Consider the following 19,155-nt stretch of genomic DNA (forward strand, 5'->3'; position numbering starts at 1 on the left):
CGTCACATCAATCATCAGGATGTCAGGACGTCAGGATAATGCCAAATCAACATCTTCTGTCGCATGCAGGGGATGCACCTGTGTGTGCCCATATCCTCCAGTAACACTCCACCAGTCACGCTGGAAGCGACCAGCTGCATATCCTACCCCTGGAAAATGGAGGCCAGCAACAATAGTACTGCTGGAAGCGGCACTGCGCAACTGAATTTCTTGCCTTAGGTACCTTCATTGGCTCAAACACTGCCATTTCACACTTGGGACCTGGGTTTTAATCCATACTAGAATGATGAGGTGAAAGCCTCCTCACTGACAGATGGAAGCGTCATATGAAATGACTCTGGCAGTGCCAACCCAATTCCTAATGTATGCAAATTCACAGCATAAAATTGCTCATTATTTTGACACTAATTGTTACTACGTTGGCAGCCACAATTGGTGTTGCAAATGGAAATGTTATTCTCTTGCTTGTCTGAGTTTGGAATAAACCAACAATGTTGGTTGTTGTTTCAGCAAATGATTGACATGTGATCTGCCTGCCCTGAGAGCATGTAATCTTAATGTTGACAATAGATGTAAAAAATGAAAAATATTCCATTCACTGACATAGATCTCCCTCACTTTAATAAGAAAAGTAATTCACCAATGTAAGTATATAAATAGCCTGCAGCAAGTTGTATTTTATGACCATAAGCAATATAGTGTTTTTATGTTCAACCTAGGTTGATGATCATCTACTATGCTGAACACTCTTAATTTTCACGAATGGGAGGACAGTTGAGTGTCCTATTCACATGGGACCAAAAGCTCAACACATTGTCATCAGACCTCTAACAGTAGAGAGTACATTTGAACTCACTCAATAAGTGGCATATAATTAGTCCTGATTTTTTTCAATTATGAGAATCATTCTGTATGATAATTGTGGCAGCAGCTGCAGCATCTCTATTATTGCCACTACCTTCTGCAGCTGACTTCAATAGCACTGAAAACAAGTTGCATCCATTTTCATATATTTTACCTACCTCATACACACACATATACAACCATTGAGGCTTCATTGTCAGCTTATCACTTTCTTTTGAAATGAGTGTTTTATTTTGGTGAATCTTTGTGCCATACTAGGTGGCAGACATCAGTGCTGGGAAACAGAACACTATTCCATTTCAGGCATCCACTTTTAGTATGAAGCACTTCCAAAACAGCTGTTGAGAGTCAGCTGAACACTAAGCTCCCTCTACGTAGTGCTGGTGATGGGCTTTCACCCCAAGCTCACATAAGCACCTCTAGTAGACAAGTATTACATCCTTACTTCACACATTGTCCATTATTGTGTCCTCTGAGCGAATAGTGCTAACCTAGGGGCAGTTCAGTGCTGTGGGTCCACACATCAGACTTTATTTGACAATAGTGCTAATTTTGTTTGCCTAACAAAAGTAAGTTGTTACACTTGGTGAAGGTTCAGAGATGTAAACACCTTGATAGTTACGGGGTGGGGGGAGGAACAGGGACAGCAGACCAGCCGGGAAACTTGGAAATGTAGGTAATGTGGACGTCCTGCAGAATGTAATGGCAAGATTTAACATAAGAACATAAGAATTTTTTTTCTCTCCGTTTCCCAGCCAGCAGTTAGCCAGATTGAAAAGCTGGCTAGCTGTCAAGCAGGAAGGCCTACAGCCTGGGATCAGAAAGGAGGTCGGCAGAGATTGCGGATGCAAGGTTGGGAAAGATGGTGAATGGAAGGTCGGTGGGAGGGATCAGTTGCAGTGAGAAAATCAGGTTGCGGTGGGAGGGAGGTTCATTGCAGGGAGGGAAGCAGGTTTGTTTGGGATACCAGGAAGAAGCACGTCTGCTCCTCCTGGCTCAAGGGTAGCGCTAGAAAGGCAGTTACCTGCTGGATCTGGCCCTTCTCGTCTTTGTTCATCTGCTGGGAATCTCGAGTACTGGGAACCTCATGCTGGAGATGTTAAAGTAAGTAAAATTCAATGCAAAAAGACCTCATTAATGTTTCATAAAGATGTTAACTGCTGTGATATCTATCCACCCACCTGCACTAATTAACGTCCCAAATGCAATGAATACTTTATTCGCAGGCATCCAAATACACCTCTGTTAAACTCAGAAGTGCGTGCATTAGAACTGCGTAGTTAAAATACCCACATGTCCGCAACTCACCTGTTCTTGGGGGTTAAAATTCTTCCCAAAGTGTTTCCTTATTAGTCAATCTGCAGGTATAGCATGTGACATTATACCGTCATCTCTCTTATTAGAGAGTGTGCGTGGGGTAAAGCCAAATTCTGACAAAGAAGTTCAATTTTCTCTGCTGTTGGCTCATTAAGATTCGTTATTGCAAGTTGCCTTGCCATTCATTTTCATGAGGGATATAATGGAAAAAAAATACTACTTTAATCACTTCTTTGGTTTATCACCCTACAGCATAATAATAATGAATCCCTGTTGTATGAACAATGGAATCCAGATATTTGTCAGTATGAAATTTTTGAACAGAAAATAACTTGCACCTTTTATGGATTACGCATGATTATCAGCATATAGACTTGCCTTTTGACTTTCTATTTCAAAGCAAAAACCTGTCCTTTTAATAATCTGCCTCTGAATATTTACATTTCAAGGTAGCTTGTCCATGGGGGACAAAATGGGGGTTTGTTTTGCTGCCAAGGTTACAAGGAACTAATTGCTTTCACGTGGCATTGCACACAGAGTTAACACCAAATGCATTCTTCAGGTGAAGCTGCATTGAAAAGTGGTGGTTAATTGAATGAAGCAAAGAAGGGAAAGGGGAGGGGACAAGGAGACAGAGGGGGAAAGGAAGGTGAGAGGAGAAAGGAAAATGAAGGGGGAAGGGAGGGAGAAATGGGTGAGGAAGGAGAAGAGGAGGAAAGGAGAGTGCAGGGGGATGAAAAGCAATGGAATGAGGACAGGAAAGGAGGTACAGGAGAAAAGTTGGGAATCTACATTAACAGTAGAGGAGTGGGTAGTTGGTTGGAAGATATGCTTGGCACAGGGTCCTCACAAAACAAGCTTGGGAGAAGATAGAATCTGCTAGTCAGGAAGTGGGCAACAGTGGGAAATGGAAGGTGTGAATGGGACCGCATTATGCAATCTCAACGCTAGTATTGAAAGGGCCAGTCCAAAGGTGCAATCTGTAAGAGCTTGGAGTTGGAAGCAATAGAGGAAGAACTCTCATTACACATTCAGGATGATCAAAGACTAGGCTCTGTTTTAATGACATCTTGTTTGATGCGCTGCTGGAGTTGTATGGAGTCAGAGAGAGATACACTTCCCCAGCAATGTGAGAAAGAAACCTGCTGCTCATACATAGAAGGTGGTGGCTAGAGGTGGCCAGGAGGTCAGCAGTAGGAGCATTGCGCCTCACTCCTGTATTCAACGCAGCAAGTACTCGAATGACTTAACCATGTCAGGAAAGTTGAGTCTTGTTGCACATTCACCTACTTCCTGCTGTGTGCATTACCCCACCCCCTCACTCTACTTGTTAAGCCTTACTTCAATACATCATTCCTCATACCCTCTTACCTTGCAAGTGCACCCATCCTTCTCTTTCTATGCACTTCCTCACATCACCATCTATCCATCTACCAACAACATTTACCCTCATCCTTATGCAATGTCATCCCATCCCTGATAGCCACCCACACCAAATGCACTCCATCCATTGGGTGAACACATGCCATTATAATCAGTCATGGATCAGTTCTTTCCTCCGTTGCAGAAGAGAGATCAGGACATTAGGGTGAAGGACAGAACCTTTAGGGAGCGGAGAGGAACTGTACCTGTAAGGGAGCACCTAAACATCAGGAGAGGATAAATAGAGAGTGAGGCTTCAGCCTTCACTTACCTTTAGGGAACGGAGAGGAACCAGACTTGCGAGAGGAATGGCACCTAACATCAGAGCAGGCTGACTGAGTTAGAAAAAGGATTAAACAGTGGCATCACAGAAAAGCTGTAAGGTGATTGGTTGGTGAATAATTGCTGTTGGAGCTTGTCTGTAAATAGGTAGGTTAGTTACACTGCTGTTAGGGTGCATGTGTTAATAGCTGGAAAATAGAAAAATGTAAAATAAAATTACGTAGTTACCTTATAAGTAATTAAGAATGCAAGCAGAAGGGAAGTAAGAAGCTGGTGAGTGTACTGTTTTGTTTTATTTTTAAACAGTAAGGTTTATTGCATTACAAAGGTTTAAATTAATACAGTAAGCACTGGTGGGGAGAGGCATTAATAAAAAAAAATTAAGAAATTAATTGATTAATTAGTTAATTAAAACTCAATAAAGGATGGCAAGGCAGGTGATGTGTTGCAGCTGCAGTATGTGGGTGCTCGTGGGTGTCAATGTGATCCACAGCAACCACGTCTGCAGTAAGTGTCGACGGCTCGATGAGCTTCAGCTCAGAGTCAAGCTTTTCAAAAAATAACAAATAAATAAAATAAAACTCAAACTAAATTGCAATTTTCGGCATCAGTGAGGCACTCCAGCCCCTGCAGTGCCCACCGGCCGCAGAAGGCTCAGAGTCAATGAGCTGGAGGCCGAGCTACAGACATTGCGATGCATCAGCATAGTGTCTTCTGATTTGGTCAGTGGCCATGGACAGGAGGGTGTGACTGCAAGTGATACAGGAAAGGGGATCAAGAAGGCAGAAGTGGAGGAGCCTCAGCCCTTGCAATTGTTCAATAGGCTTGAGATACTTTCAGCTTGTATGGATGAGAGCAAGGGCTACAGGGTGGATGAGCAACCTGACCATGGCACCATGGTACAGGAAGCCATTCAAGCAGGGAAGTAAATAGGAATGTAATGGTAGTTGGACATGATAGTCAGAGAGATACACAGTTCTCTGCAGCCGAGAGCGAGTCCAGAAGGCTGTGTTGCCTGCCCAATGCCAGGATTCGTGACAATTTGTTCAGGGCTGGAGAGGAACTTGCAGTGGGAGGGGGAGGATCCAGTTGTCATGGTCCACGTGGGCACCAACAACATAAATAGGACTAGCAAAGAGGTTCTACATCGGGATTATGAGCACCTAGGAGCTGAATTAAAATATAGAACCTCAAAGATAATAACCTCTGGATTATTACCTGAACCATGAGCAAATTGGCATAGGGTAAATAAGAATAGAGAGAAGAACGCATGACTGAAAGACTGTGTGGGAGAAATGGGTTTCGATTCATGGGAACTGGCACCAGTACTGGGGAATGTGGGAGCTGTACCGTTGGGACAGTCTTCAACTGAACCATGCTGGGACCAGTACTCTGGTGAGTCATATAACTAGGGCAATAGAGAGAGCTTTAAACTAAATAAGGGGGAAAGGATCATGTGTGAGGAGAACTGGTAAATCAAAGGGAAACAACGAGGTAATAGAGCAGGGTAGCAATTTCGGTAATGATGACCAGAGTGTGGCAGGAAGGGACAGAGCATGTAAACAAGAGTGCACCAACAGATAAGGCCAGAGATTGCAGAAATGATAAAAAGACATATTAAAGGCTCTGTGTCTGAATGTGCGCCGAATTCATAACAAAATGGATGAATTGTTAGCACAGATAGAAATAAATATGTATGACCTGATAGCCATTACAGAGACATGGTTGCAAGGTGACCAAGGCTGGGACCTGAATATTGAAGGGCATTTGATATTTCAAAAAGACAGGAAGCTAGGAAAAGGTGGTGGGGTAGCTCTGTTAATTAAAGATGTCATTCATACAGTAGCAAAAGATGACTAGCTTGAAAGAGCAAGATGTAGAGATAAGAAATAGGAAAGGTAATAGGTCACTTGTGGGAGTAGTTTATAGACCCACTATCAGTTGCTACACTGTGGGACAGAGTATACAGGAAGAAATAAATGGGGCATGTAAGAAAGGTACAGCAATAGTCATGGGTGACATTAATCTACGCACAGCGGCACAGTGGTTAGCACCGCAGCCTCACAGCTCCAGGGACCCGGGTTCAATTCTGGGTGCTGCCTGTACAGAGTTTGCAAGTTCTCACCGTGACCGTGTGGATTTTCGCCGGGTGCTCTGGTTTCCTCCCACAGCCAAAGACTTACAGGTGATAGGTAAATTGGCCATTGTAAATTGCCCTGTGTTTTAAAGGTAATTACAGGGTATGAAGGTACAGCTAGCTAAAGTGAACTGGGAAACTAAGTTAAAAGTGCAAACTTTTAAGGAGATATTTAATAACTCTCAGCAAAAATTTATCCCAGTGAGAAAGAAAGATCCTTTGAGAAGAATGCATCATCCATGGCTAAATAAGGAAGTTAAGGATAGTATCAAATTGAAAGAAACACTGTACATGTCTGCAAAGATTAGTGGTAGGTCAGGAGATGAGACAGATTTTTAGAACCAGCAAAGAATGACTAAAAACAATAATAAAGAGGGAGAGTGTGAGAGAAAACTAGCTGGTAACATAAAACAGATAGTAAGACTTTCTACAAGTACTTAAATAAGAGAAGAGTAACTAAAGCTAGTGTTGGTTCTCTGGGGAACTGATAATGAAAAACAAGGAAATGGCGGAGGTGTTGAACAGGTATTCTGTGTCTGTTTTCACTGTAGAAGACTTAGAAAACTTCCCAAAGATACTTGAAAATCAAAAGGCGAAAGGGAGGAAGGAACTTAAAACAATTACCATCACCAGGGAAAAGATGCTGAGAAAACTATTAGATCTAAAGGCTGACAAGACCCCAGGACAAGATGGTCGGCACCTTAGGGTCTTAAAAGAAGTGGCTGCAGAGATAGTAGAGGCATTGGTTATAATCTTCCAAAATTCCTTAGATTCTAGAAGGGTCCCATTGATTGGAAAATTGCAAATTTTATTCAGGAAAAGAGGGAGACAGAAAGCAGGAAACTATAGGCCAGTTAGCCTAACATCTGCCATAGGGAAATTGCTAGAATCCCTTATTAAGCAGGTTATAGCAGGATACTTGGAAAATCATAATGGGATCAGACAGAGTCAAAATGGTTTTGTGAAAGGGAAATGGCGTTTAATTTATTAGAATGTTTCAAGGAAGTAACAAGCAAGGTGGATAAAGGAGAACCTGTAAATGTGGTGTACTTTCAGTTCCAAGAGGTATTTGATAAGGTGCCATATCAAAGGTTATGACACAAGAGCATATGGTGTAGGAGGTAACATATTAGCACGGATAAAGGACTGGATAGCTAACAGGAAGCACAGAGTAGGGATAAATGGGTCTTTTTCAGGTTGGCAAGCTGTGACAAGTGGAGTGCCACAGGATCAGTGCTAGGGCCTTAACTGTTTACAATCTATGTGAATGACTTGGATGAAGGGATCGAATTTACGGCAGCTAAATTTGCTGATGACACCAAAATAGGAAGGAAAGTCAGTTGTCGAGAGGAGGTAAAGAGGCTACTAAGGGTTATAGATAGGTTAAGTGAGTGGCCAAAATTTGGCAGATGGAGTATAATATGGAAAAATGTGAATTTGTCCACTTTGGCAGGAAGAATCGACAAGCTGTATGCTATTTAAATGGAGAGAGATTATAGAACTCAATGATACAGAGGGATCTGGGTGTTCTGGTACATGAATCACAAAGTTAGTATGCAGGTACAGCAAGTGATGAGGAAGGCAAATTGAATGTTGGTGTTCATTGCAAGGGGAATCGAGTAGAAAAGTGGAGAAGTTTTAATGCAGCTGTACAGGACCTTGGTGAGACCACATCTGGATTATCGTGTCAAGTTTTGGTCTCCTTATTTGAAAAAGGATATAATAGAAGCACTTCAGAGAAGGTTAACTCGACTACTTCTGGGGATGAAGGGCTTATCTTCTGAAGAAAGGTTGAACAAGTTGGGTCTAAACCCGTTGGAGTTTAGAAGAATGAGAGGTGATCTTACTGAATCATATAAGATCCAGAGGGGACTTGACAGAGTGGATACTGGGAGGATGTTTCCTCGTGTGGGGGAGACTAGAACTAGGGAACACAGTTTAAGAACAACAGGTTTCCCTTTTAAGACGGAGACGAGGAGAAGTTGTTTTTTCTGAGGGTCGTTAGTCTGTGGAATTCTCTTCCCCAGAAAGCAGTAGAGGTTGGAACATGGAATTTATTCAAAGCTGAGTTAGATAAATTTGTGATAGTCAACGGAGTCTAGGGGTTATGGGGGGGCAGACAGGAAAGTGGAGTTGAGACCACAACCAGATCATCCATGATCTTATCGAATGGCGGAGCACGCCCGAAGGGCTGAATGGCCTACTCCTGCTCCTAGGTCCTATGTTCCTGTGTTCCTAGAACCGGAGGGGCTCCTCCACAGATCTCACAGCTCACAACTGCAGAGGAGGAGGTGCTGGAGATCAGTGACATTTTGGCATCTCTAGCCATCGGATATAGGGAATTAGGCTCCTCCCAGCTACCTGGTGACACAATTAAACGTTAGTGACATGCATGTCATACAATGCTCAATCAGGTTGACTTGATTTCAGCAGCGAGTGAAATATGATAATGTTCATAATGATAAGTTGTAACATTCACAGCTTACTAGTACTAATTCATACTTTTTCTCTTTACCAGGGCCTTCAACGCGTGCTGCAGCAGTCAAAAGAACTTGTGGGTGACGCATCCTCAGAGGAGTGAGTCCTTCTGAGGGCGCACTGTCACAGGACTCCTGCTTACCATGGAGCAGCTCAGATACTCGCACTTCAGTGGGTCCAGTTAGATAGATAGTTGGGTTTTCACCTGGTGACTCATACTTCAGAAGTGAGCAAGAGCGGAGAATGGTGGCAAGGATAGCTGTGGAGAGTTCATGTAAGAAGGCACAGCCTTCTCCAAGCCCTGATCAGCTGGATACAGATGCTGTACTCCAGGCGTCACTGATTAAAAGGATAACCATTTAGCAGTCGCAGAGAATGTATGATGTACTGACAGGCTTTCCAAGCACACTGACCATGATTGCAGAAAGAATAGAGGAGTCTGCCTCAAACATGAGTGGGATGATGTTACAAGACATTGTGATGTGTCTGCTTTCATGGAGTGGCCAACTCCATGCAATATCAAAAGTGGCAATGTCATCGGTCCATGCATGCCTTGATCACAGTTAGCACACTTTGGATGCTAACATGTCTGCTGCCTTAAATAAGATGATGGTTACCTCAGCTTTGGTCTTGCAGGGCCGCACTGATCTGCACCAAAGTGTTTTCCAGCAGAGTGATAGCAGTGAAGTACACTTGGTCCATGAGAGGTATGACGGTGAAAGGGGACATGGAAATGGGGACTCAAAGCCTTCTACTAACTTTTACTAACTTGATTGAATTTTTCGAGGAGGTGACTAGATGTGTAGATGAGGGTGAAGCAGTTGATGTAGTCTGCATGGTCTTCAGTAAGGCTTTTGATAAGGTCCCGCATGGGAGATTGGTTAAGAAGGTAAGAGCCCATGGGATCCATGGTAATTTGGCAAATTGGATCCAAAGTTGGCTTAGTGGAAGGAAACAGAGGGTAATGGTCAAGGGCTGTTTTTGCGAGTGGAAGCCTGTGACCAGTGGTGTACCACAGGGATCGGTGCTGGGACCCTTGCTGTTTGTAGTGTACATTAATGATTTAGACGTGAAGATAGGAGGCATGAAAAGTAAGTTCGCAGATGACGTGAAAATTGGTGGTGTCGTAAAAGTGAGGAGGAAAGCCTTAGATTACAGGACGATATAGATGGGCTGGTAAGATGGGCGGAGCTGTGGCAAATGGAATTTAGTCCTGAGAAGTGTGAGGTGATGCATTTTGGGAGGACTAACAAGGCAAGGGAATATACAGTGGATGGCAGGACCCTCGGAAGTACAGACGGTCAGAGGGACCTTGGTGTACTTGTCCATAGATCACTGAAGGCAGCAGCACAGGTGGATAAGATGGTTAGGAAGGTATATGGGATACTTGCCTTTATTAGCCGAGGCATAGAATATAAGAGCAGGGAGGTTATGATGGAGCTGTATAAAACACTAGTTAGGTCACAGCTGGAGTATTGTGTACAGTTCTGGTCACCACACTATAGGAAGGATGTGATTGCACTGGAGAGGGTGCAGAGGAGATTCACCAGGATGTTGCCTGGGCTGGAGTATTTCAGCTATGAAGAGAGACTGAAAAGGCTAGGGTTGTTTTCCTTAGAACAGGGAAGGCTGAGGGGGGGCGTGATTGAGTTATACAAAATTATGAGGGGCATTGATAGGTTAGATAGGAAGAGACTTTTTCCCTTCGCAGAGGGGTCAATAACCAGGGGGCATAGATTTAAGGTAAGGGGCAGGAGGTTTAGAGGGGATTTGAGGAAAAACCTTTTCACCCAGAGGGTGGTTGGAATCTGGAATACATTGCCTGAAGTGGTGGTCGAGGCAGGAACCCTCACAACACTTAAGAAGTAGTTAGATGAGCACTTGAAATGCCATAGCATACAAGGTTACGGGCCAAGTGCTGGAAAATGGGACTAGAATAGTTAGGTGCTTGATGGTCGGCACAGACACGATGGGCCGAAGGACCTGTTTCTGTGCTGTATAACTCTATGACTCTATGACTTCTCATCCGCTGCCTCTTCCCCTATCCACCCCTCAGTATGTAGCCCACATGCTGCCCCGTGTCCCACAGGTGAGGATGGAGCAGTCAATGGCAGGGCCGTCACGGGCTCCAAAACACAGAGGTTGTCAGCCATCTTAGCAGTGAGAACAGGAAACTGAGCAGCCTGCTTCTACCTGCTTGAACCCAGAAGCTGCTGACTCAGAGGTGATAGCGCTATCAACTGAGTCAAGGCTGACAGGACAAAGGTGGCTGGGATTAAAGAGCAGTTAGATACTGCCAACAGCTGAACCATTATGTTTTGGCCTTTTTAAAAGAGGGAACTGCTTTGACAAGCCCTGACTTGGTGACATGGCAGTTGCCTCATACAGCCCGAGAGAGAAACAGAGCAACACTGAGCAGGAGTCTGTTAGTCTGATAAAACAGGGAGAGAACTGCAATCTGGAGGATAGAAAGAAGTTATTTTAAGAAGTAAAATTAAAAAGTCTGAAATTAAATTTAAAATGATTTTATCTCAAAGGTAAGATCAGCTTTCAAAACAAACAAGATGGACTGAGAGAGAGAATTATGTGGAGCGATTCAGCTAGCTGGGTTTGTTCTTTTCAGAGCAGAGAAACCACAGAGGTTGTATCACATTGTAGGGGTAGGAAAAGGAAGAGGAAAGCTTTGTCATTGAAGAAGAGTTTCCCAGTCGGGCTGCTGGCCAGCCAGTGCTGTGGGCCCTCTGATTGGGCCCCCTGCCTTGGGAACCCACCCTCCCACCCTCTTTAATTGAATATCACACACAGAAGCAGTCAATTATGAGCCCATTTCACGCAATGTTGTGTCAACAGGCACCTTGATGACAAATGTGATCTCAGACCCGCATATGGTCCTGACGTCGGATTCCTAACGCCCCTGTGAAGATTCAGCCCAATGATCTGATGAAAGGTCATCGACCTGAACCACAGCTCTCTTTCTACCTTCACAAATGCTAGCAGACCAGGGAGAGCTCCCTGCACTTCTTCAACTAATGCCATGGGATTTTTTGCATCCACTTTCGAGAACAGACAGGACCTCGGTTTAAAATCTCATCTGAAAGACGACAACTCTGACAGTGTACTACTCCTTCATTACTGCACTGGGGTGTCAGCCTAGATTTTGTGCTGAAGTCTTTGGTGTGGGATTTAAACCACAACCTGCTGGCTTCACGATGATAGTGTTATCAACTGAGCCAAGGTTGGCAGGACAAAGGTGGCTGAGATTAAAGAGCAGCTGGATAGGGCCGTCAGCTGAACCACTATGTTTGGCCTTTTTAAAAGGATGCAATCGAGGGAACTGATAAGACAAGCCCTGAGCAGGTGAGTTGGTCGTTGGCTCTTACAGCAGGAGAGAGAAGCAGAGCAACACTGAGCAGGAGTTTTATTGTTGTGGCAAAACAGGGGGAAAATTACAATCTGGAGGAAAGATAGAAATTATTTTAAGAAATAAAATTAGGAAGTATGAAAATAAATTTAAAATGATCTTATCTCAAAGGAAAGATGAAATTATATAGCGAGATTGGAGAAGCTGGGATTGTTCTCCTCAGAGCAGAGAAGGTTAAGAGGAGATTTGATTGAGGTGTTCAAAATCATGAATGGCTTTGATAGCATAAATTAGGAGGAACTGTTTCCAATGGCAGAAGGGCCGGTAACCAGAGGATATAGATTTAAGGTGATTGGCAAAAAGAACCAGAGGCAACATGAGAGAGAAGTGTTTTACGCAGCAAGTTGTTATGATCTGGAATGCACTGCCTGAAAGGGTGGTTAAAGCAGATTCAAAAGGGAATTGGATAAATACTTGATAGAAAAATATTTACCGGGCTATGAGTACAGAACAAGGAATCAGACTAATTGGACAGCACAGACACAATGGGCTGAATGGCCTCCTTCCATGCTGCATCATTGTTTGATTCTTGATTCTATGCGACAGATAGAATAGAAAATTGTTCCATAGTGTCACCCAGTGGCGAGAGCCTGCAACTGTATGCAGTTCTTAAAGTTTTCCAGCATTACTTAACTGGGAAAATCCTGATAAATATGTGACAGGGCAGACATCTTAAGATGCATCATGGGTATGGGAACAATCACCATTGAAAAGACCACAGGAACTTTTGACAGGATTTAAACATGGAAATAATAACAGAGAAATGTATAGATAGATTGTGCGAAAGTCCAGCTTAATTATTGATGTGATTTAAATGATAATCACAATAAGAGCAAAAACAATGCTGACACATCTGTTGCCGTTAAGAAATTTTCGAACGTGCTCCAGTATTTCAGTCGTAGCAAATATTTTCTCTCACATTTTATTGCTTTAACTCTTATCTGTGTCACTCATGCAGAACATCATAACAAATTGAAATCAATTGAACAAAATCAGTTTAACAAATATGCCATTAAGCACTGAGGCTTGTGAGTGGAAGTCATTAATTTTCATCTTGCAGATTGCACTAGTATGGAACGCATTGGTTAAAAAAATGTTTTCAATCCTCGGGGTTATTAATATCCAATGTTTCAGCAGGCTAAAAGTTGGTCAGCTTCCAAATGAAAGATCTTAGCTAGTAATTTCTTTGGTACAGAAATTAGAATTTTTATTTTATCTGATTCAAGATATTTTCAAGAGGGGCCTATGATCATGTGTGATGATAAGGAAAGGGTTTTGTGAAAGTTTTTGAAAGCAGGGAGAAAGCTGGCAAGGCAAAGGAATCTAGAGAGAGAATTCCAAAGGACAGCGGCACAGTTTTTTTATTCTTTCATGGGATGTGGACATCGCTGGCAAGGGCAGCATTTTGTTACCTATCTCTAATTGACCTTGAACTAAGTGGCTTACTAGTGTTATGGCTAGCTGAGACAGGGGGCTAGGGGTCCCCTCTGAGCCTTTGCCTGGTCTAACTGTAACAGGGTTTAATTTTAAAAACCATGTTTTTAGCTCCCCCTCAGTGAATCCTTGTTCACTGATTCCCAATTGTAAGGTAAAGAAATCAGACAGGTTTTCTTAGATTTAAAGAAGAAAGGTGTAAGTTTATTAATCTTAAACTCTAATTCGGGTAACGACTACGAATACGCGATACAACCACGCTAGCATGCAAAGGCAATGAACACACACGCAGATAGAGACAGAAAAAGTAGATGAATAAAGGGGAAAGGTTTGAGGCTATATCTGGCTTAACCACTCCCAATATACATTAATGATTTAGATGAGGGAACTAAATGTAATATGTCCAAATTTGCAGAGGACACAAAACTGGGTGGGAGGGTGAGTTGTGAGGAGGATGCAGAGAGGCTTCAGGGTGATTTGGACAAGTTGAGTGAATGGGCTAATGCATGGCAGATGCAGTATAATGTGGATAAATGTTAGGTTATCCACTTTGGTAGCAAATACAGGAAGGCAGATTAATATCTGAATGGCTATAAACTGAGAGAGGGAATATGCAGCGAGACCTGGGCTTTCTCAAACATCGCTGAAGGTAAGCATGCAGGTGCAACAGGCGGTAAAAAAGGCAAATGGTATGTTGGCCTTCATAGCGAGAGGATTCGAGTACAGGAGCAGGGATGTCTTGCTGCAATTATACAGGGCATGGGTGAGGCCACATCTGGAACATTGTGTGCAGTTTCGGTCTCCTTATCTGAGGAAGGATGTTCTTGCTATAGAGGGAGTGCAGCGAAGGTTTACCAGACTGATTCCTGGCATGGCGGGACTGATGTATGAGGAGAGATTGAGTCGGTAAGGATTATATTCGCTGGAGTTCAGAAGCGTGAGGAGGGATCTCATAGAAACCTATAAAATTCTAACAGGACTTGACAGGGTAGATGTAGGAAGGTTGTTCCCGATGTGGGGGAGTCCAGAACCAGGGGTCATAGTCTAAGGATACGGGGTAAACCTTTCAGGACTGAGATGAGGTGAAATGTCTTCACCCAGAGATTGGTGAGCCTGTGGAATTCGCTACCACAGAAAGCAGTTGAGGCCAAAACATTGAATGTTTTCAAGAAGGAGTTAGATATAGCTCTTGGGTCTAAAGGGATCAAAGGGTATGGGGCAAAAGCCGGAACAGGCTACTGAGTTGGATGATCAGCCATGATCATAATGAATGGCGGAGCAGGCTCGAAGGGCCGAATGGCCTACTCCTGCTCCTATTTTCTATGTTTCCTACATTTGTGGATTCCAAAGCTCTCGGTGGGGGGGGGGGGGGTGTAGTGCTGTCTCCCACCCCAACAAGATGTGGATCTCCATTGCCCAGCTCAATCTCCGTTAATTGAATCAGTGAGCAATTCTTCTGTCTCTCCAAGCATTGTCTCTTAGTATGCAAATATCCTCCAGCCATGTGTCTGGTGATCTCTTTTTAAACAAGTAATTTCATCACTCCAGCAACAGTTTAAAATTAATGTTCATATGATGAAATTAATATGCCTCATTCTTGGCAGGAGGGGATTTTCATGACACCTCCACACCCAGCAGAATGAAATGCAGTTTTTTAAAAAAAAAGAGCATTTCATTAAAAGGGACTTCTTTGGCCTCCTTATCTCGAGAGACAATGGGTAAGCGCCTGGAGGTGGTCAGTGGTACGTGGAGCAGCGCCTGGAGTGGCTATAAAGGCCAATTCTAGAGTGACAGGCTCTTCCACAGGTGCTGCAGAAAAATGTGTTTGTCGGGGCTGTTACACAGTTGGCTCTCCCCTTGCGCCTCTGTCTTTTTTCCTGCCAACTGCTAAGTCTCTTCGACTCACCAGACTTTAGCCCCGCCTTTATGGCTGCCCGCCAACTCTGGCGGACGCTGGCAACTGACTCCCACGACTTGTGATCAATGTCACAGGACTTCATGTCACGTTTGCAGACGTCTTTAAAGCGGAGACATGGACGGCCGGTGGGTCTGATACCAGTGGTGAGCTCGCTGTACAATGTGTCCTTGGGGATCCTGCCATCTTCCATGCGGCTCACAAGGCCAAGCCATCTCAAGCGCCGCTGACTCAGTAGTGTGTATAAGCTGGGGATGTTGGCCGCCTCGAGGACTTCTGTGTTGGAGATACGGTCCTGCCACCTGATGCCAAGTATTCTCCGGAGGCAGCAAAGATGGAATGAATTGAGACGTCGCTCTTGGCTGACATACGTTGTCCAGGCCTCGCTGCCATAGAGCAAGGTACTGAGGACTTCTTTTTTTGGGCCTCCTTATCTCGAGAGACAATGGATACGCGCCTGGAGGTGGTCAGTGGTTTGTGAAGCAGCGCCTGGAGTGGCTATAAAGGCCAATTCTGGAGTGACAGGCTCTTCCACAGGTGCTGCAGAGAAATTTGTTTGTTGGGGCTGTTGCACAGTTGGCTCTCCCCTTGCGCCTCTGTCTTTTTTCCTGCCAACTACTAAGTCTCTTCGACTCGCCACAATTTAGCCCTGTCTTTATGGCTGCCCGCCAGCTCTGGCGAATGCTGGCAACTGACTCCCACGACTTGTGATCAATGTCACACGATTTCATGTCACGTTTGCAGACGTCTTTATAACGGAGACATGGACGGCCGGTGGGTCTGATACCAGTGGCGAGCTCGCTGTACAATGTGTCTTTGGGGATCCTGCCATCTTCCATGCGGCTCACATGGCCAAGCCATCTCAAGCGCCGCTGACTCAGTAGTGTGTATAAGCTGGGGGTGTTGGCCGCTTCAAGGACTTCTGTGTTGGAGATATAGTCTCCAACTGAGGACTAGAGAGAAGATAAGTACAGGAAAACACATATGCATCTCTCTCATTCATTCAGAAACCCTAACAGTTGTTACAGCCTGTCTTGTCTTGGTAGCAGTGCTGCTTTAAACTGCCCTTTTTGGCATCCCAATAAACCTGTGGTTTCTGTGGAAATTTTTCAGTTTGCACATTTCCATGACTGCCTAGGGTGTCTTTGTTCTTGTTGAGGTCTGCAGGGAGAGGGTTAGATTTGATTAGCCCTAAGTGGCGTTCTGCCCATGGGCATCGGCTCATGGGCTCTCTTTCAGTGCTTTGATGAGTCATGCAAGGGCTTTTCACTTTAGGAGATGGTTTGTTCCCTTTTCTCCTGACTGTTGGGATGGATTCCTTGCTAATCTGCCCTTTGTCCTCTGGACCATTCCTACTTGCAGGTAATCGTCCAGATTCTGCCGCATTCCCCTGCGGCACTTCGACTAGGTAAGGCATCACCCTCACGGTTTCTCTGCCCTCTTGAGGACTTTCTTTGTCTTTGTAGGTTCCTGTAAATACTGTTAGCAACTCTGGTGCGGTGCTTCTAGTGTCAGCATTTACATAGGAGGATGTGGGGTCCAACTTTTCAAATATTTTTGAATTGGCTGACCGGACAGTAGGGGTTTCCATTTGGAATTCCTCCCGGACTTCCTTTAACCTGCCCTCTTGGTCCCTTTTACCCTTTCCTTTCTAAACTTTTGCCAGCTTTGTGCCTGCCTGTCCCCTTTTGTTCTCGGCAGGGGCCCCTTACAGTTCACCAGCCTTCTGCTAGACGGTCCTCCAAACACTGATACAGGGGAGCAGATTTCTCTGAAGGTTGGGATTTCCCTCAATCTGACACATGTGGCAACTCCTACAGTACTCCACCACATCTGTGTGGAATTTTGGCCAGTCAAACTGCTGTCTTATGCAGGCTTTGGCTTTTCGTATACCGACGTACAGCCACTGTAGTCTTGTGGGCCCTTCCTAATATTTCTCTTCGGTACCTCTGCAGCAACGCTAACCGGTGAACTGCTGTCCACTCCTTGCTCACAGGTCTGTGAGGAGAACTCCACTTCCTCATCAGTACCTCATTCTTTAAATAGTAATAATCAGGGACTCCCTCTGCTTCAATTTCAGACTGAACAGCCTGTGCTAACTCTCTCAATTTTGGGTCAGCTCGCTGAACCTCAGCTAGGGAAGATTCACTTAATTCATTCCCTAAGTTTTCTGACTTTCCAAAGAAAGTCTCAGACAGACAGACCTCATGGTCATCTGCCTGCAGTGCCAATTCAGTCTCCTCTGGGGGAGCTGCTTTGATCATGGCCTGATTCACTCCATATTCAGGGAAACTGCAGGGGACCGTCTCCTGCCATGGCCCTGTCTCTCTGACCTCCTGCAGTCTCTCCTTCACTACTGGGGAAGCTACCACCTTCGTCCCCGCCAGACCATTACCTAAGAGCAGGTCAACCCTGTCCACAGGCAATCTAGGGACAATCCCAATGGTCACCGGTCCTGAAACTAGGTCACACTCCAAGTGCACCTGGTGTAAAGTTACAGACATACACTGCCCTCCAATACAATTCACTGCCATTCTGGTGTTTACTGCACTCTCTGGGGAAAGATCAGGCCATTTCCCAGTAAAAGGGATCAAGTGGCCCCAGTGTCCCTGAGAATTACTATGGGCTTGCTTGCCCCACTCGACAGGTATGGGGTTACTTTCCCTTCAGACACAAAACCCTGATAACTTTCAGGAAACCAATTAAATTTTCCTGCACTTGCAGCTCTGAGATTCCTGGATCTCACTCTTGTTCCGTTGTGCTTTCCATCAGGGTCCCTTCTCCTTCACTGAGAGGGTGTGCCCTGATTAACCCTACAGGTTTTACCTTTAGTTTCCAGCAGTCAACTATTAGATGCCCTGCTTTATTACAATGGAAGCACACATGTCTCCAGGTTTCACTCCTACTTATAGCACCTTCCTTTTTGGCTAGAGGAGGACCCCAGTTTCTCCTGCTTTTCTTTCCCTCCCAGGACTGCTTGGGCTTCTATCACCTTCCCACCATTTGTCCTTTTCGGATTTGTGGGGGTGATTTGGAAAGGTTTTCCCCTGGGAAACCGACTTATAAATGAAAGCAAACTCATCGGCCAGAATTGCTGACTGCCGGGCTCTATGAACCTTCTGATCCTCTACATGGGTCTTTATGGAAAGTGGGAGAGTGTTTTTAAATTGCTCTAGCAAAATTACTTCTCTGAGATTTTCATTGCTGAACTGCATTTTATGAACCCCCAGCCACTGGTCAAAAGCCAGCTGCTTAATTCTCTCAATCTCCAGGTAAGTTTGATTAGCTTGCTTCTTGAGGGTTCTAATCTTTTGGCAACAGGCTTCAGGTACTAACTCATATGCCCCGAGGATAGCATCTTTTGTTAGTACATAATCTGATGAACTCTCATCTGACAACATGGAATAAAACTCATGGGCTTTTCTGGTGAGCTTACTTTGCAGCAGGAGTGTCCAAGCCTCAGCTGGCCACTTTAACTACCTTGCCAATTTTTCAAAAGACAAAAAACGCTTCCACGTCTCACTCATTAAATTTTGATATCAGTTGGGAAAGTTTGAACAATTCTGTACCCAGCCCTGTATTACGATCTTCCATATTGGCCATGCTATCACTGGGGTTACTCTGGCACCCCCTAGTTAATTCAAGTCGCCTCAGCTCTCTCTCTTCACATTCTTTCTGGAAGTCTCTTTCTTTCTCTCTCTCCTGTCTCTCTCTTTCTCTTTCCCTTTCCCTGTCTTCTAATTCAAGTTTCCTCTCTTCCAATTGTATCTTTGCTAACAATACCCTGTCAGAGTCTATTTCTAACCCTGTTTCTGCTTCTTCAGATTCAAGGGAAAAATGGTTGGCCACTAGCCTTAGGAGTTCAGACTTCCTAACCTTACCATG

This window comes from Heterodontus francisci, chromosome 2 (assembly GCF_036365525.1).
Source record: "Heterodontus francisci isolate sHetFra1 chromosome 2, sHetFra1.hap1, whole genome shotgun sequence".
Classification (NCBI taxonomy): Eukaryota; Metazoa; Chordata; class Chondrichthyes; order Heterodontiformes; family Heterodontidae; genus Heterodontus; species Heterodontus francisci.